The sequence below is a fragment of the Hyaena hyaena genome, unplaced genomic scaffold, assembly GCF_003009895.1.
Source record: "Hyaena hyaena isolate Hyena2069 unplaced genomic scaffold, ASM300989v1 scaffold_177, whole genome shotgun sequence".
In the NCBI taxonomy this organism is placed as follows: domain Eukaryota; kingdom Metazoa; phylum Chordata; class Mammalia; order Carnivora; family Hyaenidae; genus Hyaena; species Hyaena hyaena.
The window spans coordinates 1,235,358-1,254,142 of record NW_024080810.1 but is presented as its reverse complement, the minus strand read 5'-3'; the positions used below and the strand labels follow the sequence as shown (position 1 = coordinate 1,254,142).

Below are 18,785 nucleotides of genomic sequence, written 5' to 3'. Positions count from 1 at the left end.
AAGTAATTTGAAAATCTTCTGGATGGGGTGTATGGGTGACTCAGTCTGTTAAGCATCAGACTCTTGATTTTGGCTCAGGTCATGATCTCACAGTTCATGGGCTCAAGTCTTGCGTTGGGCTCTGCACTGACAGCTCAAAGCCTGCTTAGGATTTTCCCCCTCTCACTGCCTCTCTCCCCCCTCATTCTCTCTCTCTCCCCACTTTAAATCAACTCCCCTTTATAAATCAATCAATCAATCAATCAATCAATCTTCTGGAAAGGATTCACCATTCTAGACCATTAAGAACATTTGAGATTCATGGGAAGAGGTCCAAATATCAACATCAACAGGAGTGTGGAAGAAGTTGATTCCAACCCTCATGGCTGATATTGAGGGGTTCAAGGCTTCAGTGGAGGAAGTAACCACAGATATGGAAATAGCAAGAGAACTAGGATTAGAAGTGGAGTCTGAAGATGTGACTAAATTGCTGCAATTTCATGATGAAACTTTAACAGATGAGGAGTTTCTCTCATGGATGAGAAAAGAAAGTCGTTCCCTTTTTTTAACTGAAGTATAGTTAGTATATAGTGTTATATTAGTTTCAGGTATACAATATGATTCAACAATTCTACAAATTACTCAGTGCTCACCATGATAAAGTGTATTATTAATCACCTGTAACAAAGTGATTTCTTAAAATGGAATCTGTTCCTGGTGAAGATCCTGTGAAGATTATTGAAATGACAACAAAGGATTTAGGATATTATATAAACTTAGTTGACAAAACAATGGCAGTGTTTGAGAGGATGGACTCCACTTTGGAAAGAAGTTCTACTGTAGGTAAAATGCTATCAAATAGGTGCAGAGAAATAGTTTATGGAAGGGAAAGCCAGTATACTTGGTAAACTGTTGTTGTCTTATTTTAAGAAATTGCCACAGCCACCCCGACTGACCTTCAGCAAGCAGCAACCTGTTCAGTCATCGGCGATTAACATGAAGGCAACCCACTCCACCAGCAAAAAGATAGGACTTGCCGAAAACTCAGATGATGGTTAGCATTTTACAGTAATAAAGTATTTTTAACTAAGGTATGCATATAATTTTTTAGACACAATACTATTGTACACTCAATAGACTACAGTATAGTGTAAGCATAACTTTTATATTTGTTGGGAAAACACAGATTCATTGCTTTATCACAGATTTGCTTTATTGCATTGGTCTGGAACTGAACCCATAATGCGTCCAAGGTATGCCTATAATTCCACAATAGTATATGAAGGTTCTCTTTTTCCACATCTTTCCTAACACTTATTATTTCTGATCTTTTTTGATAATAGTCATCCTAAGTGGTACAAAGTGGTATTTCACTGTGGCTTTGATTTGCATTTTCCTGATCATTAGTGATATTGAACACTATCCCGTGTACCTGTTGGTCATCTATATGTCTTCTTTGAAAAAATGTCTATTCAGATTTTCTGCTCAGTTTTTAATCAAAGTTTCTTCCTATTGAGTTTTATGAGTTCTTTATGTATTTGGATATTAGCCCCACACCAGATATGTGGTTTGTGTATACTTTTTCCCATTCCACAGGTTGTCTTTTCATTCTGTTGATCGTTTCTTTTGCTATTCAGAAGTTCTATTATTTGTTGTAGTCCCACTTGTTTATTTTTGCTATTGCTACCTTTGTTTTTGCCGTCCAATCCAAAAAAATTATCACCAAGACCCATTTTTTAATGTTTATTCATTTATTTTGGGAGAGAGACAGAGTGCAAGTCGGGGAGGGGCAGAGAGATAGGGAGAAAGAGAATCCCAAGCAGGCTTCTCACTGCCAGCACAGAACCCAACTTGGAGCTCTATCCCATAAACCACAAGATCATGACCTGAGCCGAAATCAAGAGTCAGATGCTCAACCAACTGAGCCACCCAGGCACTCCCACCAAGATGACTGTTAATAAGCTTACACCCTGTGTTTTCTTATAGGAGTGTACAAACTCCTAGAGAATCTTGCAAGTTGGAGCAAGACAGAAAGCATGCAAATACAGTACCCACTAGCCTCTGTACCCAGAAACCACCTCAGTGGACCTATAGATGTATGTTAAATTAGATGCCTGTCCCCAGGTTAATGCTACAAGTTCAGCAAATAAGCCCTTTCATAGAAAGTCTGGGAACTTTTTGGTTGCTTGTCTCTGTGCTGGGCCCTGAGATGGGCGAGTCCTTGGGAACTATTAAGAACTGTTTCTCAGTTTGCTATAGCCTGTCTCATGGACACAAGCCCCATTGGTTTTCATAGCTAGATGCTTCAGGAATTTGTCTCTCGGGTGTAGGTCTTAAAAACTGAAGTGCCAGATGTAAGGTTGCAGCCCTTTACTCTTCAGGGAGAATTTGGTGTTGTGAGTTCCCTCCCAGTTGTAGGTTGATGCACTGGGAGTGAGGTTAATGACAAGATTGTGACTCAACTATAGGCTTCCAGCCATGGAATGAATAAGTCATGGGGATAAAAAGTACAGCATAGGGAATATAGTAAGTGGTATTGTAATAGTGCTATATGGTGACAGACAGTAGCTACAATTTTGAGCGCAGCATAACAACATAATAATATATAAACTTGTCAAAATACTATATTGTACACCTGAAATTAATGTAACACTGCTTGTCAACTACATTTAAATTAAAAAAGAAACAAAGATTGTATCTCAGTTTCTTCTACCCACTTTGAATGAGGGCTTTTTCTCATTCACCCTGTACATAAGTGTCAATCAGCTAACTTGTAGATGTTTTCATAGAAAATTGTTCCACATTTAGCTTTAAATTCAATGTGTTTGTGGGAAGAGGTGAATTCAAGATCCTTCTATGTCACCTTCTATGTTGAACTAGAGCTCTAGTTTTTCATTTTTTATACTTGTTTTATTGTAACATTTTAATTTTTATGCGTATTTTTGTCTGAGGGCAAACTCCAATAAACTCCAAGAAAGGTAACTAAAGCTTCAATAAAAACCCACAGTCTTAATAGCTGAGAAATCCAGAAGACAGAATTTGGTGTGGCCATAGCAACTGGAAAATGAGGAAAGAATTCAAAAAAGGGGAGAAATACAGGAAAGAATTCTAAATTCTGTGTCCAAAATTTGTCCCAAATTATGGCTGATTCCCTGAACTATGCATGCACAATTGGTGTTTGCTCATTTCCCATGTAGGAATTACAAAGTTTGGAGATTTAGCTCAGTCAAGTTAACTGCTTGTTGAAACAACAATATGAATACTTTTCAAAGGAATAAAACACAAACCAGAGTTTTTTCAGTTTATAATGTCCAGGGTATTATCTAAAATTATGAGACATATGAAGAAAGAGGAAAACATGATCCATGCTCAAGAGAAAATACTTTCAATGGATTCTGATCAGAGTTGACCCAGATATTGAAATTGGCAGACAATGATTTTAAAGCAGTTATTTTAACTATGTGCAAGGATATTAAGGAAAATATATTTGTAATAGATAAACACATTTAAAATTTAAGCGAATAGAATCTATTTCTTAATTTCAAAAAATTTTTAATATTTTATTTTATTTTATTTTGAGAGAAAGAGACAGAGCGTGAGTGGGGGAGGGGCAGAAGGAGAGACACACAGAATCAGAAGCAGCTCCAGGCTGTCAGGACAGAGCCTGACACAGGGCTTGAGATCACAGCCTGAGCCAAGGTCAGACGCTTAACCGACTGAGGCACCCAGGCGCCCCTAGAAATAGACTCTATTTAAAAAGAACAAAATATGGTGTGCCTGGGTGGCTTAGTCGCTTGGGCGTCCGACTTTCGCTTAGGTCATGATCTCACGGTTCGTGGGTTCGAGCCCCGCGTCGGGCTCTGTGCTGACTGCCAGCTCAGAGCCTGGAGCCTGTTTCAGGCTGTGACTCCCTCTCTCTCTGACTCTCCCCTGCTCATGCTGTCTCTCTCTCTCCTAGAAATAAATTTAAATAAATAAATAAATAAATAAAAAGAACAAAATAGAAATTCTAGAACTAAAAAGTACATTATATAATGGGAAAAAGTTACTGACTGGCCTTAATAACTGATTATAAAAAAAAGAATCCATAAACCACTAGAAATTTATCCAAACAGAAGAGCAAAAAGAAAAAGATTGAAAAAAAATTGAACCAACACACATGAGACAATAGGACTTCTAGGATTAAAGGAGAGTGACACTGGAGCATTAAAATTATTTGACAAAATAATGTCCATGTTAGTCTGCTTTGTTTAAGATGTCACAAAAGAATAGGGCTCCTACTCAAATAATGAGTAAGCCTAGCTAGTCTACAAAATGACAACTTTTCTTGCTTGCCAGCAACTATTTTACGCTAGCTCTGAACTGTTCATGTTATTGCAGGATCAATATAACCAAAAATCCTCATGGTACATAGAAGCAACATTTCTTAAAGAAGCAAAATCAATACCACTTCTGTAAAAGGGATCTTTTCCATAAAAACTCTGACATTAGAATTTTGTCAGCCACAAAAGTTTTCTATGGAGGCGAATTGTTCTTTCATCACAATGGCCATAAAGTAGCAGATTAACTCTTTCTTTCTTTTTTTTTTTTTCAGCTTCATCTCAATTCTGCCCTCCAGAAGGCAGGAAGTTGGGCACAACTTTGCTGTAAAGTACACCACAAAAATTAAAGAACTCTTCTGGGTGCAGTTGGAATAATGATGTCCAATATGTGTTAAGTGATGACAATATACCATTTTAAATTCTTTTAGTTGTTACCACACTGAATTCTTCTAATAAATCTATTAGGTACTTACTATTTTCATCCCTACTTCCCAGCTGAGGAAACCACCCCTGAGAGGCTGAAGGAGAATATTTCCCAAGGCCACAGAGCTAAGTAAGTGGTGATGCTAAAATCAGGCCTGGGGAGGCTTTCTCCTGAACCTGCATTGTTAAATAACCACTGTGTTATGCTCCATCTAGGACAGAAATTGTACTAGTCTACAGCAACATCTTATTGGATAGAAGTTTAAAAGTTCAAAAAAGAAGGTAAGAGGTAAGGAAAAGATACTGGCTCTACTAATCTTTAATGACTCGGCATACTTTAATAGTGTCTGTATGCTCACATGTCTCCTTTACAACTTTGATTTTAAAAGATGCTGTAAGCACACTGAACAGTTCTGAGCATCTGTTTCTGGCAATACTTTGCTGTTCATATTCACTGATACATCAAGTGTTAAAATAGTAAAGTTATTGTCCACAATAGCTATTTACTTAAAAATATTATTATGACACTCTCATTTCATCAAGAAAAATATGTTATGAACCTAAAATTTCAGAAAAGCAGTTTAGCTGTCGTCACTGTCATGTCAGTTTTGTAAGTCGTCATCCCATTCAGATAAATATTGCTTTGCTTCTTTATTCTTTGATTTTTTTTTCATGGAAGAAATAAAAATTAAAAATAAAGACCTTAACCTTGCCATATGGGACAAGCAAATCGGAGAATTAGGTGAAGATGAACTCTGTAGCTTCATTTCTTCTTTATCTACTTTTTTCTATGGAGCCCTTCACATGGTCTGCCAGGATGGGCCCTCCCCATGACCTACTCCTGTCCGTGCTCCTTGCCCTGGGATCTGCTCTAGTCCTGCAGTGAGACTCCAGTTCACTGGGCAGATGGCTGCGTCGTTCAGCCCCCTTATCATTGGTCCCTGGAAAGTACTTGTGTGCATGGCTCTCACTGCTGCCCAACTTCTGGGCTTATGTCCGTAAAAGAAGAGTGATTCAGTAGGTTCAGAAGGTCCAGCCCCTCCCTTCCCTTTGAAATATGCAAGAGTTCCCTTTACTTGGAATTGAAATCAAAGAATGAAAAGGATTAGGAAAAGGTCAAACATAAGTGGAAGGGAACTGAGATCACCATTCTGTATGACATCTTTGAGCATCTCAGTCAAAAGAGGCCTTCTAGTTATCAATATACATACAAGTGGGAAAGAAATAATTGGTACTCTGGTATAACAGATATACTTGAATGCAAGTAGAGGGAATACTAAAAATTCTTTCATTAGATTATTAAATTGATTTATATTTATCTTTGAAAATAGTATTTTTAACTCTTAGTCTCTCAGGAATTAACACTGTAGATTCAGTAATTTGGTGTCTCTAATATTTCTTTGGGTGATATAATTGTATCGACATGGAAGCAATCTCTTAGGCAGTGCATATAAACATCCAAAAAAGAACGGAAATCTTAAGTGCAAGACAGAATTAATTTTGTATATCCCCAGTCATCTAAAGGTGGAATGAGAATAAAACATTTAATCAGGAGGGGCAAAAACGTTTACATATTCATATGAATATATGAATATATAGTATAAAGAGTATATGCTATATATAAATATATATTCCTAGAGTTATATACTCATATTCATACATTATATATACCTATTTATTTTCTGAAGCTAAGAAATTCTGATATTTTTAAAGTACTTCTATTTTTTTTTTTTTTGAAGGTATATTCACATAGTTCAGTATTCAACAGTTAGAAAAGTCGAAAGGATTTCCCTTCATCCTGTGTCCCAGATACCACATCCTGGCTTCAGATGTTATCTTTTGCTTGTGTGTGCTCGCAGAGCTATTTTGCGCACATCTCAGTAGATATATAAACTTAAATATTTTCTTTTGTTACCAAAGGTAGCATACTACATGCAATACTCTATATCTTCACGGTTTTTTTCTATATTAATAAATGTTTCTGTGTATTTTTCATTGCAGAAAGAGCTTCATTACTTTTTATATGATGGCATGTGGGTAAAGATTAATTTACCCAGTCCGTTCAGCTTCTGCCAGTGTGGCTATGAGGGAATGTGGACCCAGAGTGGTCACTCTTAAAATTCTCTAGGAGAATCCAGTGGTTACAATTTTTATGCTAAAGCAGCCACATGTTACATACAGTTAATAATTTTTAATTTTTTCTAGAAAACTATGCAAGTGTATAATCATATCTGCAAGTTAGATCTGACCAGTGGGCCACTGTCCACTTTTTAAAAATTTCTGCATTGTTAAATTCGAACAGTCAATGGATAAAGAAGCATGTGTGTAATATCCACTCTACATGAATGTGGACACAGTTTCCTAATGATCTTCTTTCCAAAAAATATTTTTAAATGTGTGATCTTATCATTGAACCCAAACATTCTATTTTAAGACTAAAGAAGTTACAGAATTGGGACAGCAAGCAGGACAGAAATAGACTCTTGCCTTTTTCTTTAAGATAACACCATGGCAGCGTGTGTAATAAAAGTTGCTTTTCTTATTTTTCCAATTAATTATAATTTTATATATTAGCTTTATTTTTATAAAAAGATTTTATCTTTTTAAAAGATATCTTTTATTTTATCTTTATTAAAAGATTAAAATAATTCTAGGAGACTTAACATTTTATAAAGGGTATTTTCTGTCCTGTCTCTACAGACATTCAGTTGTTATTTGTAGGAGGCAACCAGCTTCAATTCCTGTAGCTATTTTTTTTTAGCTTTTTTCTCCTAGTATTTGCTTTCATTTCTCAAAAAACAACACAAATCAAACCAAAACTGAAAAAACCTTATACCAAAACTTGATTTTCTAAATTTTACTACCTATGGACTTTCTACATTGAAAGATCATTTTCCTCATTTCCCATTTCCCTGTTTTTCCAATTTCTCAATCATAAGTTTTGGTAAGATTATAATGTGATGTTTACCATATAACCGCTGACCTGACCATGTCATATACTGTGATTACTTATACTTGCTTACTTTGCTTTTCATATTCTCAGGAGGTCATTATCCTTTTTGTCAGTTGCTTACTTTCTATGTATCTATCCAAATTTTTTCCCTAAACTCTCCACCTCTCAAAACAATCAAATCTTCCATTGTCTATGAGTTTCTTTCTCCTTCATCCCTGTCTCTCTTGCTCTCTGTCTTAGACATCTTCTCTGGAGCCCTCACCTCTATTCCTGATGAACTAGTAGTTTTCTGGATTGTGGAACAGCTGCCTCATCATGGACACTTCCTTCCCCTTTGGCCTGGGAATTCCGTTATGTACTCGCCTCTGTTGAGCCCCTTATGTCTCAGATGCAGTATCTTTCTCTTTCCTTGTTTACCCTCATGGTTGGGTACAATGTATTCTTCTGGGGCTTCCCAAAAAGGGCACACAGAAAGTGAAATTTTTGATAAATTGTTTATTAGGATTCTCTAGAGAAACATAGCCAATAGTAAGTGTGTGTATATATAGAGAGAGATCTATTTTAAGAAATTGGCTCACCTGATTATGGAGGCTAGCAAGTCCAAGTTCCAAGGTAGTCTAGACAGAGACTCAGAGAAGAGTTAATGCTGCAGTTCAAGTCCAAGCTTTGTCAGGCTGGAGACCCAGGAAGGAGCCAATGTTGTAGTTCAAGTCGAAAAGCCAACCATGTGCTGCGGAATTCCCTCTTGCTCAGGGGAGGTCAGTCTTTTGTTCTGTTCAGATCATCAGCTGACTGGATGAGGCCCACCCACATGTCCAAGGAAGGCTACCAGCTTTACTCAGAGTGCACTGATTTAATTTTAAACCCCCCTCACAGAAACTTTCAGAATAATGTTTGGCAGCATATAGGGCACTGTGGCCCAACCAAGCTGACATATAAAATTAACCATCACACATACCTAAAATTTGTTTTTATTCTGCCTGCAACCTATTTAGTAACTAAGTATATAATTCGAAGCTGCAGATTCTTTTTTCTCACAATATTGAAGACATTGTCATAATGCCTTCTGGCTACCAGTGTTCTTCTTGAGAACTCTGATGCCATTTTGATTTGGGTTTTTTCGTGTTTTTTGTTGTTTAAACTATGTGTTTTCTTTACTCTCATTATTTTACTACATCAGGCCTTGATCTAGGCCCCCTTCACTCTGTACTAGGCATCACTGGGCCCTTTCAAATCCGAGTGCTTGTGTTCTTCATTTATGAGTAATTTCTTCAAATGACTTTCTTCTTTCTATTCTCTCTATTTTTCTGAAATTCTTACAGTTTGAATGCTGACTCTTTCAAACTAATCTTTTTTCCTTCTTCCATAATCCATTTCTTTTAGTACTAGTTTTTGGACATTTTGTCTATATCATCTGTCTCTTTATCAGACATTCCTTTTGTGCATCATATTTTTCGTCTCTATTATCTCTTTATTGTTCATAAGTAATACTTTTTCATTGCAGACTGTTTCAGGAACTCAATACCTTGTCTCTCAAAAGATACAAACTACAGGGGTGGGTTTTTTATGTTTTTCTTAATTTTAATTTTTTATTTTTTAAGTAAAATAGCTATTCATTCAGCTTCTTACCATGCCAAAACATTTTGTGCACATGCCACTATAATTAGCATACCCTGTATAACAAGAAAATTGTACATCCAATCATATTTCATGTTACTTGATTAAATAAAAATGTAAAGTGAAATGATTTATCAGTTCCTTTTAATGTTACTAGTAAATCATTTAGCAGTAGATGTGAGGTGCAAAATCTTAGTAATATGACAGAGGGAGGGCAATAATGTAATTTTCACTTAATTTTTCATAATCTGTTATGAATATAGAGAGACAATTTTTAAAATATTATATTTACTAAGATTCTGGCAATAGCTTTACATAACGAGACATCTAACAAGTCACAGCATACCAGGCCTGCTGCTCAACTTCTTTATGGTAAGTCCCAGCTTCACTATAAAGCTGTTTAAAACAAACAAAAAAAGTATCTTGGCAAGTAGGCCATTAAACATAGTAAGGAATTTAAGATAACAAGAATACAGAGTTAATAAAAGCTAAACATTGCAGCCTAAACAAAATTCATACAAAAATAAACGAACTGTCACTGGTTACATAAAATTTTCCTACCTGGCTAAACTTACTGGTATACATACAACATGCATTTTAGAACTTTTAACTCAAAAAGTGCCTGTATCTCCTTGAAAGGATTCCTCTCCAAAGCCAAAGCGTAGTCAAAATTCATTCAAATTATAACACGTTCTAATGCTAAAAAACATTCAGTGTTGTTGATGTAGAGGAAAATTCCAGAGCTTTGGAGGCTCTGTCAGGCTGCAAAGGGCTATTTCTCTGGTTCACTTGAAGCAGCAAATAACAGAGCCCAGGATGTCGAAGGGCAAAACTGCCACACCAGCTCTGACTGCACTCCCCCTACCCCCAGCATGGCTACTATGTCTACAAAAATAGGATGTGAGGATAACAGACATGCCATTCTGCCAGCTAAAGAGAGAGCAAACCAGCGCCCTCCACCCTAAAACATCCTTCTCCAGGTAAATAAAAGTATATAAGGGGGGAAAATCTAAGATATACTCATCTATAGAATAAGGACTTTGAAATATCAATATAGTCCCTATTTCAAAAATGTTAGCTAGGATCATCTGGTCATTTCTAATTACATCTTAATGATGTATCCAGATTCTATTTCTGTGGATTTATCAGTAGATACTTCTAGTCAGAAATATTGACTTTATTCCCAAATATCTTAACCGCTCGCACAATTGCTATGTATCATCTTCCGGAGTTGTTAAGCATTAGAAGAGGGAAAAGAAAAAAGAAATTCAAGCAGCAAGGCAACAATATGGCCTTTCACACAGCAGCATCTGAGTGATTGCTGAATAGTCCAGGAACAATTCCAAAAAAGCAAGAAAAGTCATACATTTTAGTAATTGTGTCATCGTGTTCACAATGAAAATTTCCTTAGACACTGCAGTTTCTTTATAAGGGAATCTTGATTTTTCTTAATATTCCCATGAGTCAGACTGGAACTGTAGCTTTCTTTTTCCTTCTCTTACTGTGTTTCTTATATTCTTTTTTTGTTCCTTGTTACTTTTTTCCCTTCAGTGCTTTTCTTCATTTTTGCTTGTACCTTCCTCGATCTAATCTAAACCTGATAAGGACTCTGATGATAAAAGCTGATCTTCAGGATACTTCTTTCTTTCTTGGCTGAGTCCTCTGTGTCGTTTTCTTTCTCAGCTGCATCCTTAGACATTTTTCAAACTATCCTTACTGTCTGCTTCAGTTGCTGACATTGAGTTCTCAGGAGATTTATGGGAATGGTTCTCCTTTTCCCTTATTTTTAATCCTCATCTTCAGAATGTGAAGAACTGCTAGGAGAGTCCAAGCTTGATGAAGAAGAAAATGAATACCTACCAGATTTCTTCTTTTCTGTTTTCTTTGTCTTTTTTTTTTTTTTTTTTTTTGGATGAGCTCTTTATCCCCCCTGATAATGTCTCCCTATGTTTTTCCATTTCTTTCTTCCAGTTCTCATTCATTTTTTCTTCAAATTCAGCCAATGCCTTGGAACGTTTCTTTTTCTTTTCCAGTTGTTCTTTCCCTTCTTCCCAGATAGGCCTTGGTGAATTCAGGCCATTTTAGATTGTTGGCCCTGAAGACTGGTTCGGGTCCTTTGGTCTGGGCATTGCTGTCAGGTTCAGATGGGCCACCTGATTGTCCCATTTCCCCAAGGTGCAGGACTGAGCGTATCGTCAGAGACCAAGGGAGATGGGGCCAGAGAGCTTTATGGGTTGTTGGGTTTTTTTAGATTTTCTTGTTTCCTAAATATTTCTTCTTCCTTTTTTTTTCACATTTACTTTGGCATTTCATGCTTGTGGCTTTCCTCTAGGATCTGCTGGCCCTTGGCTACTGATCATATTTATACATAATTGGAACGGTTGTGTGGGTGCTTATTGTCTAGTTGGCTTCTCTGAAAGGTAACTGGCCAGCCTATTTCAGTGGGGAGAACTTCATCATCTATAGAAGAACCCTCCATTCTCCTGTTTAGCAGATATAATCCTGAAATATCGCATTCTAGGACCCAAAGAAGGAAAAAGAGAGAGGAGTTTTATAATTCAGAACAGAGCCTTTCACTTATTCTTCCAGTTTATAATACAGCACTACTCACGTCTATTCCTTCTTGTGTCCATGAGTCCAGAATCCACCTGTTTCAACCTCTTCACAAAGAATAAAGCTCCCAGCTTCTCCTAAATTGGAGGAAGGTGATGCCATTACACTGCAGTCACCCTGTGGCACAGGGTAGGGGAAGGAGATCTGGGAACCCAGTGAGTTCTGCACCGCACTTCAAGTACTTCTCCAGACTCAGCTGCATTTGCATTACCCTACTTCTCAGAGTTACCAGTGGCTTAAGTCCTCAAGGCTTTCTGCAGTTATAGCCTTGATTCTGTGTGAATCCTGGCTTCTCCCAACATAAGCTGAGGTTTCAACTTTCTTGGACTGCCGAATCAGTTATCACTGTGTCTCTGCTTTCTTGCTTCTAATTTTTTTGTTATTGTCTCGTCTCTAGGTTACATTTTTACTGGCGGATGTATCTCTTCCTATCTTTTGGAAATCCTTTCATTATATGATGTGAGTGCTGTTCCTGGAGGGAGACTGTTCAGTAAGTCACTTAAGTTCTGTGAAGTGTTATGAAAAACTCCACATGCAAGATCTATGCAGAAGACGCTGAGAGTGGCAGAGCCGGGACTACGACAGCCTGGCTTGCTTATGCCTGAGGACTGGCCCTATGGCTAAGCCTCTAGTTGAGCTGGGAGGCAGAATTCAAGCTAAGGGGCAAGAAAAGCGATTGCAGGGCCCCAACTGGGAGAGGGGAGGAGAGGCAGATCCCACTCTGCCCAGTGCTATTTTCTCATAGTCAGGAAAACTGGTTTAATCAGTAGGGCATGACAGGAGGGCCTGTGAGCCACAGCAGGCCTCATAGAGATTAGGAAGTTTCAGGGAAATCCCTCAGGTTAGAACAGAAGCTCAGCCAGCAGCTCCCTGAACCGTAGGACACAATCTAGCTTCTGAGGGGAAGGGTGGGGCGTGGGTGGGAAAGTGGTCAGGGTCTCCAGGCATGCCTGTGCCTGCTTGCCCAGCCCACGAGTTCTGTGCTTTGGGGGCCAAGAAGATTCTCACCACATTTTTACTGTGGTTTATGATTTTACCCCACTTCTGAATAATGTGAGTTGTTGGCATCACCCTTAAAACAATGATGACACCTTCCTTTTCCGTGTTTCTTTTCCAAATGCAAAAGAATCTTATTACATCCGGACAAGCACTCAGTCTGGGGTCTGCCACTGCTGGCTGCAGACCCTGCTCTGGAACCTTCATTGCTCCGAGAGAAAGGCTCAGTCCGTGCACCCAGCAGCCTGGGCCAGTCCTTCAGAATCTTAGGTGGGGTCCAGTCAAAAGCAATGTGGATCTCGGTGCGCTTAATTATGTACAAGACTGTACACTTGATTTCAGTGGAAGGTGCTGTTCACGTCCTAAGCTGCCGTTCAGATGTATGTCTATGCTACTTCCTCATGAAGGAACTGCTGTTATAGGCCTCCGTCACAGACCAGGGACTGCTTTTGGTTGCTCTGATGCCATGGACAATGTCAGAGGGAAGAAATCAATCAGCATGGGTGTGGTGATTGGTTAGAAGACAGGTATCGAGGGATGCCTGGGTGGCTCGGTTAGTTAAGCATCCAACTTCAGCTCAGCTCATGATCTCACATTTCATGAGTTCAAGCCCCACATTGGGCTCTGTGCTGACAGCTCAGAGCCTGGAGCCTGCTTCTGATTCTGTCTCCCTCTCTCTCTGTCCCTTCCCTGTTTGCGCTCTGTCTCTTTCTCAATAAACAAACAAACAAACATTAAAAATAATTTTTTAATTAAAAAAAAAAGACAGGTATGAAGAGGATTTGTGGGAATTGAGGGTTTAGGACAAGCTGACCTAAGGAAGGTAATAAAATACCTCAAATAGCTGCCTCTCTCTCTCTCTCTCTCTTTCTCTCTCTTTTTAATGTTTATATCTGAAAAAGAGAGACAGAACATGAGCAGGAGAGGGGCAGAGAGAGAGGGAGACACAGAATCCGAAGCAGGCTCCAGTCTCTGAGCTGTTAGCACAGAGACTAATGTGGGGCTTGAACTCATGGAGAGCAAGATCATGGCCTGAGCCAAAGTCAGATACTTAACCAACTGAGCCACCCAAGCACCCCAAATAGCTGCCTCCCTTGTCTTTATGTCTAAAGTAATCAGGACTAATTCCCTTCTCTATTCAGTGTCCCTTATTTTATTATCTTATTTTAAATCTCCACACTTTAGTGACATGATTTCTTTTAGAGACACAGATGCTGCTCTTTCCTCTGAATGAAAGCAATGAGATTGCTTTGATAGCAACAGAAAAAAGTTTTAAAGAAAATTTTATATATGCCTTACCATAGAGAGACAAAACAAAATAACTGTAATTTTAAGCCAATTTCCCTCACATATTTTGAACAAAAGAATGTTTTCTGATAAGCTACAATTATAGTGTTCTTGTAGAAAGAGGATTTGGCAATGGCCGGATGGAAGCATCTCTTATCTATGTGAGATAATATTTTTTAGAGAGAATAATAATATAAAAAGTCACATGCTATTGAAAAATTGGGTATATGTGTATATTATAAAACATACATAGAGTGTCAGCTACTGTGTTTTCAAAACTGTCTTTCTGAAAACGGGTGCCTGTGTGGCTTCGTCAGTTAAGCATCAGACTCTTAATCTCAGCTCAGGTCTTGATCTCAGGGTCATGAGTTCAAACCTCATGTTGGGCTCTTCACTGGGCATGAAGCCTACTTAAAAAAAAAAAAAAAAAAAGTCTTTCTGAAAACAAAGTTTCCAGGGAGGTGTAAATGTAAACAATCCTAAAAGTCAGATCTTAAGTCATGTAGATTATTATGAGAAATCTAAGAGTATTCATAGGTAATATACATATGATTTACCACTAATATATAAGGCAAAGCATCAAAATGAGAGAATACAACTAGCAACAGGTAAAAGTTACAATGAAATATTTGTATTACAGTACCAGATTTTTTAAACTTCTTTAAAAAATAGAATTTGCCACAGTCTATCAGAAATGTATTTATGTAAAGTTGAAGAGCTTTTGGCTCACACCATTTTTAAAGCTGATTTTGTTTAGTAGCTGACTGTATCAATCTGGTCAGGAGGACCAGAGCCTCTATGCCATCCACACCAATCCACGATGGACCATATTGCTTTCAAGGAGTCCAGGGAAACAGCATAGAATGCTATGAGCTTGGGTAGAGTTACAGAGTCTTGAAATGTCTTGGTGACTAGCCAAATACTCACCAGTTCAGTGAAACATCCTAATTAATATGTGAAAATTAAATGTTTATTTTGTTCAAATAACCAGTCAGTAGCACTGATGTTAACTTTTTGGCGCAGTGTTGAATAAGTCACTACTTTCCTCTCTACATAAAAATATATAGGTGATTCAGTGATTGATAAATATAATAAGAAAGTAATTGTTCCCCAAAAGTTCTTAGATAAGATCTGAAGATTAATAGTTAAACATTTCTATTGATGATCCTATAAAGTTTTTTTACACACTCTTCTGACATAGGAGACAGAATACAGATCCCAAGCTCAACTTTTTTTGCCAACTGAGTGTTGCCATTATGACTGTTTATTAGAATACCACCGCTATCATTCTACATACAGAAGCTGATATTGTGGAATGTAGATCCATAACCTACCAAGGGACACCACCGAAGTAATGCTTTCTTAAATCCAGCTAATGAGCATATGTTACTTTATTTATTTATTTTTATTTTTTTTAATGTTTTTATTTATTTCTAGGAGAGAGAGAGAGACAGCGTGAGCAAGGGAGGGTCAGAAAGAGAGGGAGTCACAGACTGAAACAGGCTCCAGGCTCTGAGCCGGCAGTCAGCACAGAGCCCGACGCGGGGCTCGAACCCACGAACCGCGAGATCATGACCCGAGCGAAAGTCGGACGCTTAACCGACTAAGCCACCCAGGCACCCCGAGCATATGTTACTTTAAAAATTATGTTTTTCTAAGATATTTGGGAAAGAACAGAATTGTGTGCTCATATAATACTTTTTTAACTTTAAAAATAATATTTATTTTAATTTTAATTTGTTAATGTTTATTTTTGAGAGAGAGAAGAGGGACAGGGTATAAGCAGGGGAGGGGCAGAAAGGGAGGGAGACACAGAATTCTAAGCAGGTTCCAGGTTCTGAGCTGTCAGCACACAGCCTGATGTGAGACTCGAACCCATGAACCATAAGATCATGACCTGAGCTGAAGTCAGATATTTAACTGACTGAGCCACCCGGGCACCCCAATACTTATTTTTTTAAAGCATAATTAGAGAAAATACTGGGAGAAAATATGTGAAGATATTATGGGGAATCATTCTACAGGATGGTAATTATTACATTATTTTTTTTTGTAATTCTTATACTTTTAAATTTCCCCTAGAAAAAGTAGCTTTTTTTTTTTTAAAGAAAAATTCCCTTAGTTAGCCACAAAAGCAGAGTGAAGTGAGATATTTGCAGTATCATGGCCACCAGGAAGACATATTATGAACCAAATGCAGAAACGCTTACCTCTTTCCTATGTTTTGTCTTCTTATCTTTTTTCTTGTTTGTATTTGTCTAATCATTGATCCAAAAGCATTTGCCATACATCTTCTTTGTTCAGTATCCCTGGGTTCTGGAATTTTAATGGTGAACCAAAACACCGGTCCCTATTCTCCTGATCCTGACCAGTGTTGATGATGTTTGGACTAATGGATAGATGTTAATCAGCTATCACACATTCTAAAGTAAATGTACAGTGATATCTGTGATCCCACCTGAGGGAATAGGGGATGGAGGGAACAAGGGGGTAAATCACACCACAGTCTATAGGCGAAAGTGGGGATCCAATTAGAAAAGCAGGTAAGAATTTACTGAACAGATATATTCTAGGCTTCTGGTTTTGGACCAGGCATAGAACTATTGGGAGCTCTCAGCATTTGCACTTAAAAGGTTTGACTCTGAAAGTCATCATCAGTAGATGAATGATCTTTTATCCTGATTAGTGAAGATAACTAACCTTCAGTGTTACATCTCCTTAAGTCTTCACTCACCTCTTTCAATCAATTTTGGCACTCAGGTCTTTCTGGGTCTGTGAAGATCCCTCATATGTCTGGATATGATGGTGTTATTTCACTACCTCTTAACCCTTGTATCTTTGCACATGCTCAGCATACTTTTTCAAAATTCTAGAATATAAACTAGAATGTCATAGAATGTCAAATAACTCTGAATAGCTTTTTTTCTATCATAGAAAGTTACTGGTTTATCTTTTTTTCTGAATTAAAATGTCATATGACTTTAGCCTGCAGATAACAATATATATGAATTTATAGTCATTTAGAAGTTCAAGAATAAGTAGGGAGAAGGGATAGAGGTCATAGAGAAAGGCAGATATTATTATCTTCATTTATTAGGAATGAAATAAGGTAAATGAGAAGTTAAGTTTATAAAGATTTTATCATAATTAGTGGCAAAGATGGTATTCAAACCCAGTTATTTTTATGATAATTTCTATGCTTTGTCTATAGTGTATCTAAATCAAATATTTGGAAATACATATATATTGTATTTTAGGTTTATGTAGGTTTATCCAAGAGTGTATTTATTTCAAACTATCTCTGAAGTTAGATTTTGACAAGATTTTCCAGTGTTCTTTTCCCACTATATTAAATTTTCTTTATGTGATCATAAAATTTTAAGTTACTGACTCAAATTTTTACATTTGATGTGTAAATAGATATTTGCAGGATGAGTAAAATTTCTGAAATAACATTAAGCTACTAACCACTGATGCTACTAGACATTCCCGAATAACTGAATTATATTTAGGCCAGAAGATGGCATAAGAGCTATAGCAATGGAAAATTACCCATAACAGATTGTGGACTTCCGTAAAAGATTGCATTATAAACCAGTATATATGTTATGTAATTATTTTTTTTTCTGATAAAGCATTTTTTTATCCTGTGAAAATTTATACTTCCTTTTAAATTATGTAATGGCTCCAGAAAAACATGCAACAGAAACACACACACACACACAAGTCAAAATTAAAACCATTCAAACCTCATAATTCAGAGACAACTATTACTAACACATTAAACACCTGGGGGATAGGGGCAGTGTGCATGCTTTAGAGGGCTAGGTTTTTATGCCTGGGGTCCCAGTTCTATGTGTTAAGGGCCAGTTCTCCTCTGGCGGATCAGAATTTATACGTGGAAAGGCAAAATTCAAATCCAGAAGACATAAATCAATCCTAAAAATACAAATTTCATATACAGAGTACTGGTTCCTTGTATGTATAGCTAGGCTCCATGTTTATAGATTGATATTCCATTTTTGGAGATGGATATTCTGTATATGGAGTTCCCATTTCCATGTCAAAGAAACCAGATTATATTCTTGGTGAATGATATTCCAGGTATGGAGTGACAGATCCTATTGTTACAGAGCCAGGTTCCTTACTTGGAAATTAGAATTCAAGCACAGAGTACCAGGTTCCAGGCCTGGGAGACCAGGCTCCATGTTTTATTTGTGTATGGGTTTGGGACTTAAAGGATTTGGGACTGGGGGCGCCTGGGTGGCTCAGTCAGTTAAGTGTCTGACTTCAGCTAAGGTCATGATCGTGCAGTTTGTGGATTCGAGCCCCACATCAGGCTCTGTGCTGACAGCTGAGAGCCTGGAGCCTGCTTTCGATTCTGTGTCTCTCTCTTCCCCTCCCCTGCTCATGCTCTGTCTCTTTGTCTCTCAACAATAAATACATAGTTGAAAAAAATTTTAAGAAAGGATTTGGGACTGATCAAGGAAACAGATATGATTATGAGAAGCAGTAACACACAACAAGCTTATTGTACAATGCTTGTACAGAGTTGTATGAGAGGAGAATGTCCCTCAGCAGGAGTCCATCCAGAG

At 37.6% G+C, this 18,785-nt stretch overlaps 1 long non-coding RNA gene and 1 pseudogene across 2 annotated transcripts in view; one reads left to right on the top strand and one right to left on the bottom strand.

The window, feature by feature from the left end:
- LOC120237340 overlaps positions 1-5,336 on the top strand; it is a 72,920-nt gene extending 67,584 nt beyond the window's left edge. For both annotated transcript variants that reach the window (XR_005529928.1, XR_005529927.1), the window contains 2 exons: positions 910-1,070; positions 4,574-5,336. This is a non-coding gene — a long non-coding RNA (uncharacterized LOC120237340). The remainder of the gene's footprint in view (positions 1-909; positions 1,071-4,573) is intronic.
- Positions 5,337-5,351: 15 nt separating this feature from the next.
- Positions 5,352-13,110, bottom strand: LOC120237331 (annotated as a pseudogene).
- Positions 13,111-18,785: the final 5,675 nt, after the last annotated feature.